Source organism: Athene cunicularia (assembly GCF_003259725.1).
Source record: "Athene cunicularia isolate RWA chromosome 4 unlocalized genomic scaffold, athCun1 chr4_part1, whole genome shotgun sequence".
Taxonomy (NCBI): Eukaryota; Metazoa; Chordata; class Aves; order Strigiformes; family Strigidae; genus Athene; species Athene cunicularia.
In genome coordinates, this window is record NW_020799098.1 from 37,570,954 (window position 1) to 37,586,323 (window position 15,370).

A 15,370-nucleotide genomic window follows, 5' to 3' on the forward strand; every position below is an offset into this window, starting at 1 on the left:
GCGCTTCCTGGAAGACAAAATGAAATTCTCATTTTCAGTTTCTGCTCTTCTAAATTTCTTGTCATCGTTAAATAAGTCAGTAGCAGGAAGTAAATGGGATCTTAACTCCTTTACCTGTGGGTCTAGCTACTGAATCTGAAAAAAAAAACCAAACCTGCAAGAAAGAAAGAATAGGTCTTTCAAACTGTACTCTAAATGTATATAGCAATATCTATCTTTGACTAAAATACAGATAAGAAGGCATAAGTATCAGCTACACTAACTGGACAATCTCCATACAAGTTTATAGTACCCTTACAGAGGGTCCATATTAGCATTATAGTTCCATTTAGGAGTGCATTGTTAAGTGTGTAACCTTCACTTTCTGTGCTTTGATTGACATCAAGGAGCTGCCTCTGAGCACATGAATCTGATTCCTGTTAGAGGAAGCCAAGCTATGGGATGTACCCAAGAATATATGCTCCAGTAGCTAATGGACGTTCAGTCAATGGCACCAAAGACTAGAGCAGTTGTGATGCAAAACCCCACTGAAACAAAACCTAACATGAAACATACTGTGTGGATGCCAGGACAAGACCACTAACATTTTTGACACCCTTACTGTGTGGCAGTACTTTGTAGAGTGGCATAACTTTATGAATCTCCGAATTTCCTCTGGGAGAGCCCTTCTTTCCCCTCTGAACAAAAGTGAATGAGCCAGCTTGGGCAGCTAAGGTAAATACAGAAGGCTTGGGCAGGTCAGAGTACCTCACATCATTTTCAGGTCCCACTCAATCTACATCAGGTTTTACAGCACTAGATGGGAAAGTGGTATTTAGATGCAAGACCTGACAAATGAAAGTCCTCTCAAAACAGGTGGCTCTACACTATTTCACTCATGAACAAACAATTCAATTATTCATCTCAAGATAGATGGAGGTTTCATTTCTCATTAGACTGCGTGTAGTTATCAGGCAGAATGCACTGCAAGGAGAGCACCTGCTAGATGGAGTCCTGAAGACTTTTTCCTGAAGACTTTTTTTTTTTTTTAAAGGCAAGCTAATTTTATAATCAGTAGTAGAAATTTGTTAGTTTGTTCATTATTTAATGTTAATAGTCAAATCATATACTTTGAGGAATAATTTATCTCCGTGGAGGCCAGAATATTTCACTTCAATGTGGACCAAAACCTCATTGGTTTGGTGTTACTTTTTATATTGGAGTACTGGATCCTGACTTATCTTTTTCCATAGCTGCTGTCTAAAGTCAAGTCTGAAGTCAGAGATAGGATGATGAAGCCAACTGAGAAATACAGTGTGGAAAAGCTAAGTTTTAAAACAATGTAATTTTTATTTGCCTCACAAGCAACATTCAATTTCCTAGAACATTATCTGTTAGCTTCTGAGTTGCTTGTACAGACATATTACTATCTGCTTGTAACATTTTAAATCACTTTTCAGTTGCAACAGGGCAGCTAAGTACTCTTTTAACTGGAGAGCACACTATGGTTTTCTTTAAAGATTCAATTGGCTTCATAGCATATAGCTAATGACCTATCTAAACCCCTATCAGTATAAAGAACTCATTGTGATGTGTCTTATTCTATCTGTAAAGGAGTCTTTAAAAGCTCTGATCACTATCTCTATACTATCCATGAACAAAAGGAAACACTGGCATCAGGCAGCAAGTAAAATATTATGTTGAAATGTTAGGGGTAAAAATAATTAATTGATGCATGGATTTCTCAAGGAGATGGCTGCTGCTTGAAGAAGCAAAAAAAATCTTCTGTCATGCAGAAAAAAACCCCAAACTGAAAGCCATTTAAGTTCAGATAGAATGCAATGGCACACAAAGATTGAAAAAGCTTATTTTTAACCTCGTTTCTACAATAGACAAGTGCACTTCTCACTGCTCTCCTCTTAATATACTCACTAGTAGAGAATGGAAAGAACCGGTTCATCACTATCATGAATTTGCCAATTATAAGAAGAAACAACTGCTGTTGGAGAATATAAATGCTTTGTTTTTGATGTTGTTCTCATTCTACCACTCTTCTTGCTATGGTAGACAGCTACCTACATTCTTCTGTGGACTGGCATTGGGAATTTTACCTTTTAGATAACAGGAACATGCTGCAGAATGATGTATTTCTCATTAAACAGCCAAGGTAATTTAGAATCCCCAGATAAGGGGAGGAATTCCTGCAGTCATTCCAGAAAGATTCTAGAGTTGTTGAAACACTTAAATATGAATCACCAAATTTCCAGCCAGCTTGAACAGACTGTAAAAAGAATACAGAACAATATTAGAGTCATGTCCTTCCATCTAGGTGGTTATGTATTGAAACATATAGGAAGGCTTGATATGACATTTTAAAGTCATAAGTAGCCATCCTCTCACATTCAAACAGTACTTTGAACTATCTTAACTCATTCTATGCCTTGCTGTTGATCGTATCCCTATTTCTTTAGAGAGTCTCTTAATTATCTGCTGTTGAAGATGTTGATGGTAGACAATTCAAATCCCCAAAGTCATGGGAGTGCCCTTTCTGTTGATTCTTCCACGCATTACAAGAAAATACTCAAAGGGTTAAACTGAATTTGTGTGGATCAGCAGCGACATCCAGTGGCTATTTAAGGTGATCACAGGTGTTCAATGCCGAGCCAGACTCCCACTGTAGTGAAGTGATACAAACTGAAGAGGACGTTAACTAGCTGCCTACGTTCCTTGTTTATGTTGATCCCTTACTCTGCGAAAAAAATTATAATTATCCATTTATTTTGCAATATTATTACACTTAACTGTATATCTCTTGTCTGTAGAGCCCTGTTCTTCCATGTGTATGTTGTCCACTACTTCAGTACAAATAGAAAATGAATTGCCCAAGAGACATTCTCTTATGTCAAGAGGATATAACCAAGGAAAAAGGACAATCTTGTGGAGGGGGCAGCGGGAGAAGGGAAAGGAAAAAAAAAAAAAAAAAAAAAAAAAAAAAAAAACAGGAAAAGGTTTTAGACCCCTTTCTATGATCCCACCACTCTGTCACACTGTCTAAAAGGATGGTGAACTGGAACACCAGCACTGAAAGAGAAAGTATGGATAATTTTTATTTTCTTAGTTCCATGAGATTTTATTCAGGCCATGTCTTAAATCTCTTATTCTGGTCATAGCCAATGAGTTGTCTTCCAGGTTTAGACCTGAATGAAGACCAAAATGATCTGATCAAATCTCTTCCACAATATGACCCATGTTTTGTTTTGTTTCATCATAAATAAAAGCCAGCTACTTTGAAACCTTTTTCTTTCTAAGGAATACTTAATACCCAGTAGACTGCCCTGCCCAGACACCACCAAATAGATACATTGCACTGTATGCACCAAGCAAAATGGAAAATTTGCCCAGCTTATCTAACCTCTGAATTTAAACTGTATTTTGTTGTATCCTCAATCGTTCAACATAAAAAAACAAAAAAACAAAAAAACAAAAAAACAAACAAAAAAAAAAAAAAAAAAAAAAAAAAAAAACATCTTGGTACTATGAATAACTCACTAGCCAGTTCTCTAAATAATCATCACTAACATTTATATAAATCAATCTAATGCTCAGCAGCATGAAAAAGTGCCATATTTTGAGTTAGGACACACCAAATAATCTTCAACCCATACTAATTATTTCAACCTCATCCATGTTTAATTATCAAAGGCCATGTACTTCAAAACAAACACTTTATCCAGCCAGGATCTCTTGTAATAAAGGCCAGATGCCAAATGTTGGTATTTTAATATCTGGCCAAAAGCCAATGAAATATAAAATATTTTATCATTTTAATGCATAAACAATTATTTATTCAAAACAAGTACATCATAAAATAATGTATTTCTAATACAGTCATGAAATAATTTTTCTTTCCATGTACAAAATACTCCAAACACTGGTCCTTACAACTCAAAAGACAAATGCATGTGCAGAAATACAGGGCAGCAAATGGAAGTTATACTGATCAGCATGAATACTTTTCTTGTGACATGAATATTGATCTCTATTAATTTTCTGATACTGTCTGGGTATACCAAAAAAGAGTTTGTTCCTTGGTTACAACAGTGTACTTCCCACTTCACACATACAGATTCAGTCTGTAAATAATTATTTTAATGCTGAGATATGATAAATTCATCATCAGTCCGTATTTCATGTAACCAGATAAAAATTATTAAATTGCTACACTAAATCAGAAGGTTTGAATATCTACTAAAATGGACAAAATCTAGGAAGTTAGATAGAAAATAATTCTGCATTTCTGTCAAGTTGTGTGATTATTTTATTTAATATATAGACAGCATTTTACATTTAGTAGTAATGATTATCCTGATAACGGTTTAGTTCTGCAGAACTACTTTTAAGGGAGATGGTAGAAACATTGACCCAACTTTTAAAATATTAAACAAAACTATTTTGAAACAGTTTTAGAATTGGCTAAGTCATATAAATTCATCTGCAAAGCAGAACAGTCTGAGGGAAAGGAATAAGCATAGATCATTAAAACTAGACACACATTTTCAAATATTTGCTGTCAGGCATTTATACCATATCTCTCAAATTCTCCTAAATATTTCCTCTGAACACCATCACTAGTACTGAATGAGACAAACCCAAAATTTTTATGTAAAATAGATGGCACAACTTCAAATCACGATTAGAAACACTCTCAAAGGCTTCCAAGGGATGAAACAGCATCAGAGGAGGAAACCTCAGGGATGGTTTACAAAGGTATCTGTTCTTCAACCACTCTCTAACTTGAGTAATGTAAAATTTTGTGACTTCAGCCAAATGTAAAATACCTCTCATCCTAACAAAAGCAAAGCAAAATTCCCTCTTGTATCCTTTTTTAATTTCCATTAAGGTTTTTTCTAGAACAAAAGCAGTTCAAAACATGTACTTAGATGAAATTTTTTTTGTAAAATAGGTACATTAGCAACAAACCCCAGTTTTTTTAAGCAGAAAGAAAGCTAAATATATAATTACTGTCTTCCGCATTCTCCATCTTACTGGGAAATGAGATGACAATAGTAAAAAATCTACTCTGAAGCTTCTAAAAGTTTTTGAAAAAAATATGTTTCACTAATCAGTAAAATCTATATTCAACTTCTTTTTTTTTTTCCCCCAAGAAGGGTACAGATTATTTCATCACTTCATTTTATACAAGCATATTGAGTTTTAAACTCACAGGATTTCCATTTGTCCATTAAGCTGATCTCCTCCATAATACGGCCTGTCCATGTCACACACATATTCCTATATCTACAGTAAGTATTCATATGTATTAAAGACCAGAACGATCCTTCCTTACTCAGTTAATTAAAGTTACCCTGTACAAGTGACCCTTTTTGTGAGGAAAAGTGAGATGGTACTCCATGGGCTTGATTTACGATATTTCTCTAGTTTAATATTACCAAATTCCATCTATAAGGTCTTTTGTGAAAACAGAGGGCAGAATCTGCTGCCAAGAAAAGGAAAAACAATCTCTAATTTGTCTCCCATGCCTGACCCTTCTGCTGAGACATGCATTCATCTTCACTTACAGTCCAGCTTAATATACTGTAGTTTGACATCTTAGTGTCTGAAGCCACAGTGCAGTTTACTGTAATGCTAAAGTGGAAGTGAAAGAGGAAAAAATATCATTTTGTCACCAGATGGAAAGATGAGCAGGATGGGGTTTGACGGGTTGCTTAATATGTGTGTTGGAGAACACTGTTAAAATGGCAGTTCTGTTTCTTAATGTAATGATTTTCTTATAGGTATCCTCTACTTTTCAAAGGCAGACCTCAGGCCAGATTCTACCATCTTTTCTAAAAAACTGAATAACAACTAACTTTGAAAATCCACCACCTCTGGGTTATGAGAAAGAATCTGGTCCTTAATTGTTATCAAAATGATAAGAAACAAATACAGAAAGTTGTTAATTGTTCAGTTGCCACCTACAATAAAAATAATATCATGTGGACCTGATTTTTTTTTTTTTTTTTTTTTTTAAGCTCCTTATCTAGCCTCTCTACTTTCTATGTAATAGGGAAGAAGGTGAAGGTTCAACCCAATTTCTTGGTGATTATTATTTTTTGATAAAAGGTATTCTTTGGTACATAATAGGATAACCCAGACAGAGCCAATTATCTGTCTTACATTGAATAAGAAAATCTGCCATTTTGGTCAAGTTTTACACATTGAATGTTAATCACATTACTTTTTGAAAATCTAGTTAAAGGAGTTTTTTTATACAATTGATTCACCAGCCATTCATTTCATTAGCTTTCTAATCTTGGCATAACAGAAATTGCATATATTTTGAAATTAAGTAATTACCAGACAGAAGGTTTAGAACAACAGCAGAGGCACAAATACCAATTCAGAACCTAACCCACTTTACCTTCATTGAAAGTTAAGTATTTGTTAACACTGCTAACACTAGGGTTTCTCTTTGGATGCCACAGTGGTTGTAGTGTATCTTGCTAAACAGGGTGTAGTAAGAATCAAAAACCTTGGGTTGGAACTGAATCTTTTGTAAGTCAACAAAAAGCCCACATGAGATAAAAATACATTAATACTTCTTAAAAAATATTCTTTACAAAGATATTTGGAATACTTTAAAGCCAAACTACATTGTGTGCCTAGACCCTTGCATAGTATAGCTACAAGGAAATACACATTTTCATTTAAGATGCTGAACTACATTTACATATTTCATAGCTTTTCACTGTAGATGTAAAAAAAATGAAACAGTTACAGCCTCATAAGTCCACTTTATTATCTAAATAAATGCTGTATTATATTATTACATTACAACTGAAACTAACAAAATATATTGGAAAGATTTAATCACCCTTGCTGTTTATAGATCAGAAAGCCAATGCATATCTATAAGGGATTAATTTTTCATGTATTCTGATATTCAGACAAGGAGAAATTATTCTTGATCTGTTATTGTGCTTAATGGGGAAAATCAAAGTAATGATAACATAGACTTTCAAAAGCATTAACGCATCTGTGTGTCACTGAAATCAAAGAGAGTTAAGCACTTGTTTTTTTCTGAAGAACTGCATTTACATCCATTTTGATATATTGCCATAGAGACTTTTACACTATGATGCAATTCTTTATAGAATGTGAAATTTCATTTTTGTTCCTAGTTCTAAAGTTCCTGCATTCACAAAGGAAAAATGTGTGGCTATAATTGGCTGAAATGTAGAAGTACAACAATGTAATTAGTATACTCATCTGGGAAAGAAACTGATTTTAAGTCACACAAAGCTTCTCCATGGAAATAAGTCATCTCAGCTTCACTTTTAGAAAAAAAAAAAAAAAAGACACACCAGATAGTGTAGCCATTTGGTGATGGTGTCGGTTCAAATTGTTCCACAAAAAAAAAAAAGGGCTCTGATAACTCTGGAAAGTAAAATGATATCATTCACAACACTGAACCTTTCCAATGCTAACATCCTTTGGAGAAAAACAAACAAACAAACAAACAAACAAAAAACACACCACAGTATAAAACCAGTTAAGTTAAAGGTTAGCTGATGGCTGGCATTGCCGCAGACACCTGTAGCGCAACCAGAGGAAGCCTTTCCATTTGCAGAGTACCATAAGCTATACAGTACAACTTAGTTGCTGTATAGATATATGTACAGTGATTTCTGCAGTAATGTACCCATTCAGGGTAAACTCACTCAAAGTAGAAAACAAATAGAACAGAAACACTACTTGGTCACACATCAGCCAGCAGAGTTAGTTTATTCTACCAGGAGAAAAATGTCACACCCTTTAAGGAGCTGTAGCAAAATATCTCCAGAACAACCAGGGAACTTGAAGAAGAATTCTGAGAATACACTACCACTTCTTATATCAGATAAAGCCCAAAAGGCACTGTTTAGTCAAAGATACTGACTATTAAACATAAGTTAAGAATTCATAAAGCCATTGGAAATCATGTATGGGGACCTGTAATTTAAGGAAATAAGAGTAACAAAGTGAGGGCAAAAATATTGAACTTGTTCTAAAAGATACTGCATTATGAGTGATATGACACCATTCCACTCACTCTTTTCCTTCAGGAAATAAAACAGATGCTTAAAATCTGGTGTCTCTATATGCAGGCAGACTATTATGCTCTGTAAATAGGTTTAAAATGTCCTAACATTTCTGAGGCTTTCTTATCCCTTGCTCATTTACCTCACTTTAGATTGCTTTCACACTTTCCCTTCCTTCCATTAAATTATTCAAGAACTCCTGTTTATAAAGGTCACAGTCATAAAAAACAGGGAATGGAAGTACAGGCATGTGATTCCTGGGACCAATGAGGCATCACACAAAGTGGATTGTGAAGGACTCATAAAATGTAAGGCCAGAAGGAACCATTAGATCATCTAATCTGATCTCCAGTATATGGCAAGTCATTATATCTTACTTACATAGCCCAGTAACAGAGCTCAGAGCCAGAGAATGAGAATGCTTCAGTTTCTGCTAAAAATGGTAACATTACCTCTTTGGCAGCTACCTGCAGGCAGGCACCAGTTGGCCAAACTAATTGCTAGTACCTCCCATGAAGGTGATCCTATACTTCATGGAATTATTAGTGTGCTCTGTGAAACAGGATTCAGGGAGATCTACTATTCAGAGCAGAAAGAAGATAGCACTCTTCTTCCAGCTTCTTCCTCATTCTGGTAGAAATGGAGTCTGGCCCAAGCATTGCCTTGGGGATCAAACACAGACAGAGGCTCTGACAAGCAGAAACAACTGAAAAAAGACTCATAATCTGCACCTTATGTTTTATTGCTTATAAATCCCAGCTGATTTAAGTTAATGATGATACTGCCTATTTAAATCACATCTTTTGCTTTTTTTCTTTCCTTCTGTATCCTGGGTACAACAGCTGTGTTTGGCCAGTACTCACCCTGGTGTACCAGTTACTTTCATTAGCAGTTTTGTTTCACAGGTGAATCATTTGTATTTTTGAAAACTAAAATAAAATATTATAAAAAGTGACTAACCTTGTTTGAATCTATCTTGCTTCAGTTTCCTGACACTGGTTCTTGTTATGAGTTATTCCACTAGTGAAAATAAGTCAGTTAATATTCAGTGGGACTGCTAACACTCTGTATTCGGGTCACCTTCCAATCTTACTTCTGACAGTCTAAATAGATGCCACTTCTGAAGTCTTGCATAACAAGTCATTTTTGTGCAGTACTTGGACAATGTTTGTGGCTCCGCTTTGTCAATGCTTCAGTTTCACAGTCAAATCCCAGATCTGTGTGGAGCAATGTAGCACTGATTTCACCAGCACTGGACACACAGGCAAACTCTCTGCTACTCCTACTTACAACACGTAAATGCCCAAGGACTATGCAAACCTTTCAGTAGCAACATGTATCACCCTTACAGTTGTTGTTTTCAGTAGTTATTTCCCATTCTATAGATCTATTTCTCTTACTGTTTTTTTTCTAGATGCAAAACTTTGGCTATGTTATTTTAATTGTCTATTTAAACTGCCTGGTCAGTTTATGAGAGATCAATCCTCATCTTTTAAGCACACTCTCAGTCTTTATATCCTCCATAAATGCTACAAATTCTACATATATATATATATATATGTATATATATATATATAATTTACCAAGAAGCTATTGAGAATAATTTTGGATCCAATAAGAAAAGCTTGCAGAAACTCCTTAAAAAAAAAAAACCTTTAATAGCAGTTTCCCATTTATCGGTTATTTTTTTGATCAGCTTGTTCATTAATTTTTGATTTAGCTACATGTTTCTCACTGATATCTCAGAGCGTTAACCTTTCTGTGATAGTTTTAGATATTAAATACATTAAAATTATAATTCATGCATTAATGCCTCATTCATACATGCTAAATGCCTCAGTAATAATTCAGCTATAGAGTTACCTTTCTGAGGAAATTTTGTAAAAGGTTTCTTTGACAAGACTTATTTGCTGTAAGACCACATTGAATGGCATTAATTACATTCCTAAAAAATATTTGCAGTAAACAGCTAGTGAACAATCCATCAAATAAAATATGTTTGCACACTGTATTTGGCCTCTGTCAAGAGAAGCCAATAGGAGTGTTTCCATCGATTCTGTGGACTTTGGATAAGGCCTTTATCAAACACTTTAAAATAATGTGCACATTAATTTCAAAAAGCAGTCTGTTCACTGACACTTCATAAACATGTAGAGGACTAGATTTAGGGAAAAAGCTTACTTGCTACAAATGATTCATCAGCTTTAGAGAAGATATATCTATAGAGTACTGAAATATTGGAGTTAACAGTATTTCAAGGTCTTTCCTTTGCACTTCAAGTTTATAATCACTGTTCATATTTTGTTGGCTTTTCACAGTCAGCACTGCTAAAATGCTTCAAATGCAAGTAAGCAGATAAATAGCACAAGGCTCATGTGTTGGCCTCAGTAAGAATTATTTAGAAAATGCTAGATGAGAAAATGAATACCTTGTTGCTTAGTTACCTTTGTTTCATTTAGTGCCGTAATTATTTGTTGCTTAAAGAATTTAAGAGCATTGACATTTCCCCCTTAGTCCCTGCCATATGGAAGATAGGCTTTTAAGATTCTTTTATGAGAGGTGCACATTTATAATATATACCTTTATATTCTCCAAGTGCAAGAATCAATATGCTGTGAGATAATCAAGACATTTCAGGCTTCCAAAACTTCTGCTGTGCCATTCCAAAATAATTCTAATATTCCTGACAGTTTATTTTTAGGAGGAAATACAATTCCAACTACTTCATTTATATTTCTCTACTTTTTAATCAATCAGGAAATGTGCAGGATAAAATTATCTGCCATACACTTTAATCACTATGTAGAACTGTTGTTTCCTTCTGGAGGGTTAACAAAACAGATGGTATGAGTGAATGGGCTCATATTTCAGTTTTTAATCACATCCAGCACTAGAGGTCTTATTTGGGTCTATATGATTTTTCATATATTTTCCTTAAAAACAATAAGGAAAAAGCATAAATTATAAGTGAGAGCAAAAGCAAATGCTATCCTACATTATGTGCAGTTGAAGATGTGTGGAATGCTTTCCTGAGTTTTGTGGCAAGCTATTTTTACCTAAAGACCTCAAAGTATTTTGCAAACTTTGAACATCACAAAGCTGTGGGGAGGATAGAAATGTTAATCTTTTATTATTGAAACAGAGGGGTTAAATGACACTTAAAACAAGCACAGAGAGATTGTGTGATTCAACCAATGTCACAAACTGAGTCAGTAGCAGAGCTAAGGATGGTATCCGGATCTAGTACTGGATTCTGATTCTGAATAATGAATTTTTGACAAAATGTGAAGACAAGATATGAAACCTTTACCATTCTCTCTTCTTCTTCCAGTGTCAGTCACAGCCTGGTGTGACAAGCATGTAGGTAAAGAAATAACGAAGAGCATTTTGCACTCAGCAACAGTGCAGTGGCAGCAGGACTGTGTGAAAACTGGGATAAAGTGTCCTGTAGCTGCCAGCATAAAATGGAGATGTACCTCTTCAGTGTTTATACATGGTAATAATGGAAGCCACAGAAGGATGTCAAAGAGTCAATATTATTTTTTTACTTACATCTACAAAATTTGGAAGCATAACTGTTTATTTACCTTTTTTTTTTTTTTTTTTTTTTTTTTTATGCATTGAGTCTGTAATGCCAATATGGTATGAACTCATCTATGACTCAATCCAGCAATGCATGTTTCGTAATCCAGAAAGACTTGTCCAGTAATTTTATTTTATTTTAAAAATCTTTAGGGGAAAAAAAGGATCCATAGCAACTCTGAAGTTTCTTCTCTAGGGTCGAAGGGAAAATAGTTTTTCCCTCATTCAAATTCCTGACTGCATAGCCCAAAAGTTAACTACCTGAGCAATGAACAGACAAGACACTGGGATAAACACATGAAAGAAGGCAACCTATTTAGTCTATTCAATCAAATAAGTAGGATGTACTTTCTGTTAAAGCTCTCCTTAGGCAGCAAAGCAGTTACCTTATTTCTTGCTTATGACTCTCTTTAAACAGCAACTGTTTCACTGTTGTTTGACAATAGTCATAGGTTCGGTGTTTGACAAGCAGTCAGAAATAAGGAGATATACCCTTGAAAAATAAATGGTGTGCTGGTACGTAAGGAACCACCAGGAGATAGAAACAAACTAAAAATATTGTATTTCTTTAATCAGTGCCCTTACAAGGTTACTGAATCAAAGGGAAAGTCCTGGTTTTATTTCAGTATCATTTCACCTTGCTTTCATCGACTCCCACGCCGCATTTTTTACATTTTCTACCTATTTAAGGACCCACTGAGGAACATGTTCACACATTCTTACTCATTTATCTTTGTCACTTGTAATTACCACAGTGGCCATTTTCTTGCTTGTGCATATTCCCGCTCTACTCCTCTTTCTTTCTTTCCTCCTAGGAGGAGTGTGGCACTCTTTATTCCAGGCACCCTTGGCTGTACCATCTGCAGGAAGATCAAAGACAGGGTCATATCCATCTAATAACAAGAGAGGAAACAATACTGTAGGTGAACACTCTATTAGCCTCCTTCTTCATTTTATTCAGGTCAGTGCTCAGGGACTTTCAGATGTCTTTGAACAAATGGATGTGAAAATGAAAGACAAGTTACAAAGAAATAAGTTTCTTTTCTTACGCAAGTTAGGCTGATAGGTTGAACCACACTAGTGTTATAATAGTCTTTTCCCTGGGCAGCTCAGGAAGTATCTTTTCTGAACAATCCTCACCCTTCAAAATAAAGCATAAAAATCTGCTTCCATCTTGAGACTTGCAGCTATTAAAAAATGTCCAGAGGCGATAAACTGAAGACTTGTGTAGGATACTGAGGACATTTATTATTGGCAGGAAATCAGTCTTCCATGATAGCTGAACTACAAGATCTCTATAGAGAGAGGACTAATTTTTCCACTGGTGTAAACAGGCAAAGCTTTACTGACTCTGGTGGTGCTGCATTAGTTTATACCAGCAGAGAATTTGAACTAAACTCTTTAATTTATTTTGGATGCCTGGAACTGAAAGTTTGGGTCACTGCACAGCAAAAGTACACTGAGCACAGGGCTGCAGTGGAGGGGGATTTCTAGCTGGGTCTTGGAGCCTGTCTTCTGCACCACAATTTCACAGCATGACAACACAGCAGGAAGAACAAGAAAAGCAGTGGCCATTTATTTTCAGTTTAGGAGATTTTATTTCTATCTCTCTAATCTCCTTCCATGAATTTTCAGTTCAACTGACTGCCCTAAAGACTGAAGTAACTGTTGTGATCCTCTTAGCACATCTGAGTTCAGCTGGTATGTAACTGAGCCTGTGTGTCTTGTTGAAAAATAGCAATATTAACTAAAAATAAGACACAGAATTTCTTGCTGCAATGAAACATGTATATGACAATATTCTGGGCAAAAGTTCCAAATGTTTTTCCCAGGGTTTTTTTTTCAAAACATAATGTTCCTTATTTATTTCAGAAAAAGTCAGTGAAAGTATAGAGAATTTTTTTCAAAACAGTAGAGGGGGAAAATAACCCACAAAGATGCAGTTATGTCAATATATGTGCATATGAGACATTTTCTAGTGCTGATAATGCTGTCTCAGACACTTTGTCTAATGCTGGTAATATTGAGTGTTGTATTAAAATCCCATAAAGAAGTGTGTCTTCAGCATGTGTAAAGTTTCACAAAATGTCATTGCTATTGACTTTTGCATCCCCTAGCTGAGGGCTTGCTCCTTTATTGGATTATTTTTTCCCAGATGGGATTATATGAACTCAACTTTTCATCTGCAGAAAAGTCCCAGGTAATTTAATAGAAAATTTATTCCTACTGCAGTATTCTAGAGGATGTTTCAATGTTCTTTTTGGTAACAACTTATTCCCTACTAAATTCAATAAGTTTTTAAGTGTGGTCTCAGAAACCACAAATTATTAATTTCTCAGTTCAGTAGGTCATCTAAATAAATGCTTAACTTCATGAATATGGGTAGTATATTTGAAGTTATTGAGAGTACTTTACCACATGGCTAACTCTAAGTTAATGGTAAGAGCTTTGCTAAATTAAGTTCATTGTATATATACAATCCGTAAGATTTTACTATATTTATTTCCCTAATACATTAAAATCTATAATTCTGCTGCTACATTAACAGTATTTAAGGAAATTAGTCGATGCGTTCACTACTTGTGTTGAAAAAAAAAATTAATTCCTGACTTTCAAAGTTTCTCTGGGTAGTCGTGGTTCATTACATGTTTTTGGTTGGGTTGTTTTTTTTTTTTAATAATTATGCTAGTCATTTAATTGTGGATCAGTAGGATGGTAAGATGCACTGTACTAGGCCTACTTGATTAACACTTGGATAAGAAAAATTAAAATATCACATAACTTATTTTTAATGCCTATCATACTTTAATATGTAACGCTATTAGTTACAAACTATAATTTTCAAAAGAGAAAAAAAGACAGCATTCAACAAGGCATTGCTCTAAACAAGCATTGTTATACAGCTCCTTGCCACTGCTTAGAGTACCAGATGTCTCATTTTCATACATAAAAACATTGAGGTAGCAATCAATGCATCGGAATAGCTTTTGGGGCCAATGTTTTTGTTGTTGTTGTAGGTTTTTTTAAAGCTTGTGTTTTTTGAAATAACCCACTGACATCTGGAAAACTACTGCTAAGTAAGTGCCAACGCTTTATCAGACTATCATGTGGCTAGATTGGCTCAACAGACTTACTTGGAACAGATCCATAGACAGGAACACAGTAATCTAGACTATAGCTGCAGCACAAAATAAATAACTAAAAATAGAATAAGTTAGTTTAATATACAAATAAATTACAAGTTGATGATAAACAGACCAACAACAAAACAATGTCCCTTGCCACATTAAAATGAGAACAAGCTGTCTTTTTCCTCCAGGATGTAAAGGGGAGGCTGGGAATATGAGTCTAAGAATTGATGTTGATGCAAAATATTCCTTTTGGAGCAGAGGTATTTTGAACCAGATGACAAAAGTCTATTATTTTCAGGGCAGCTCATTAAAATGTATGAAGGTGTTGCCAGTATTAGAAAGATACCACTTACAATAAAGTCAGTAAATTTCAGAGAAGGTCATACCAGAGATCCTACATCAGGTGAAAAATACCTATATGATGCTATAACGGGACTCAAGAATGTGCTGGCAGGAATTCAGGTTTCTTAGGTCACCTGTCATCATAACAGTGACTGCTGGTTCTAAGAGAAAGTTGAACATATTTTAAGAGAGCTCTCTGTGGATGCAGCAATTGTCTTTAGCTGCACAGTGTCAGAGCCCTTGTCTGTTCCAAAA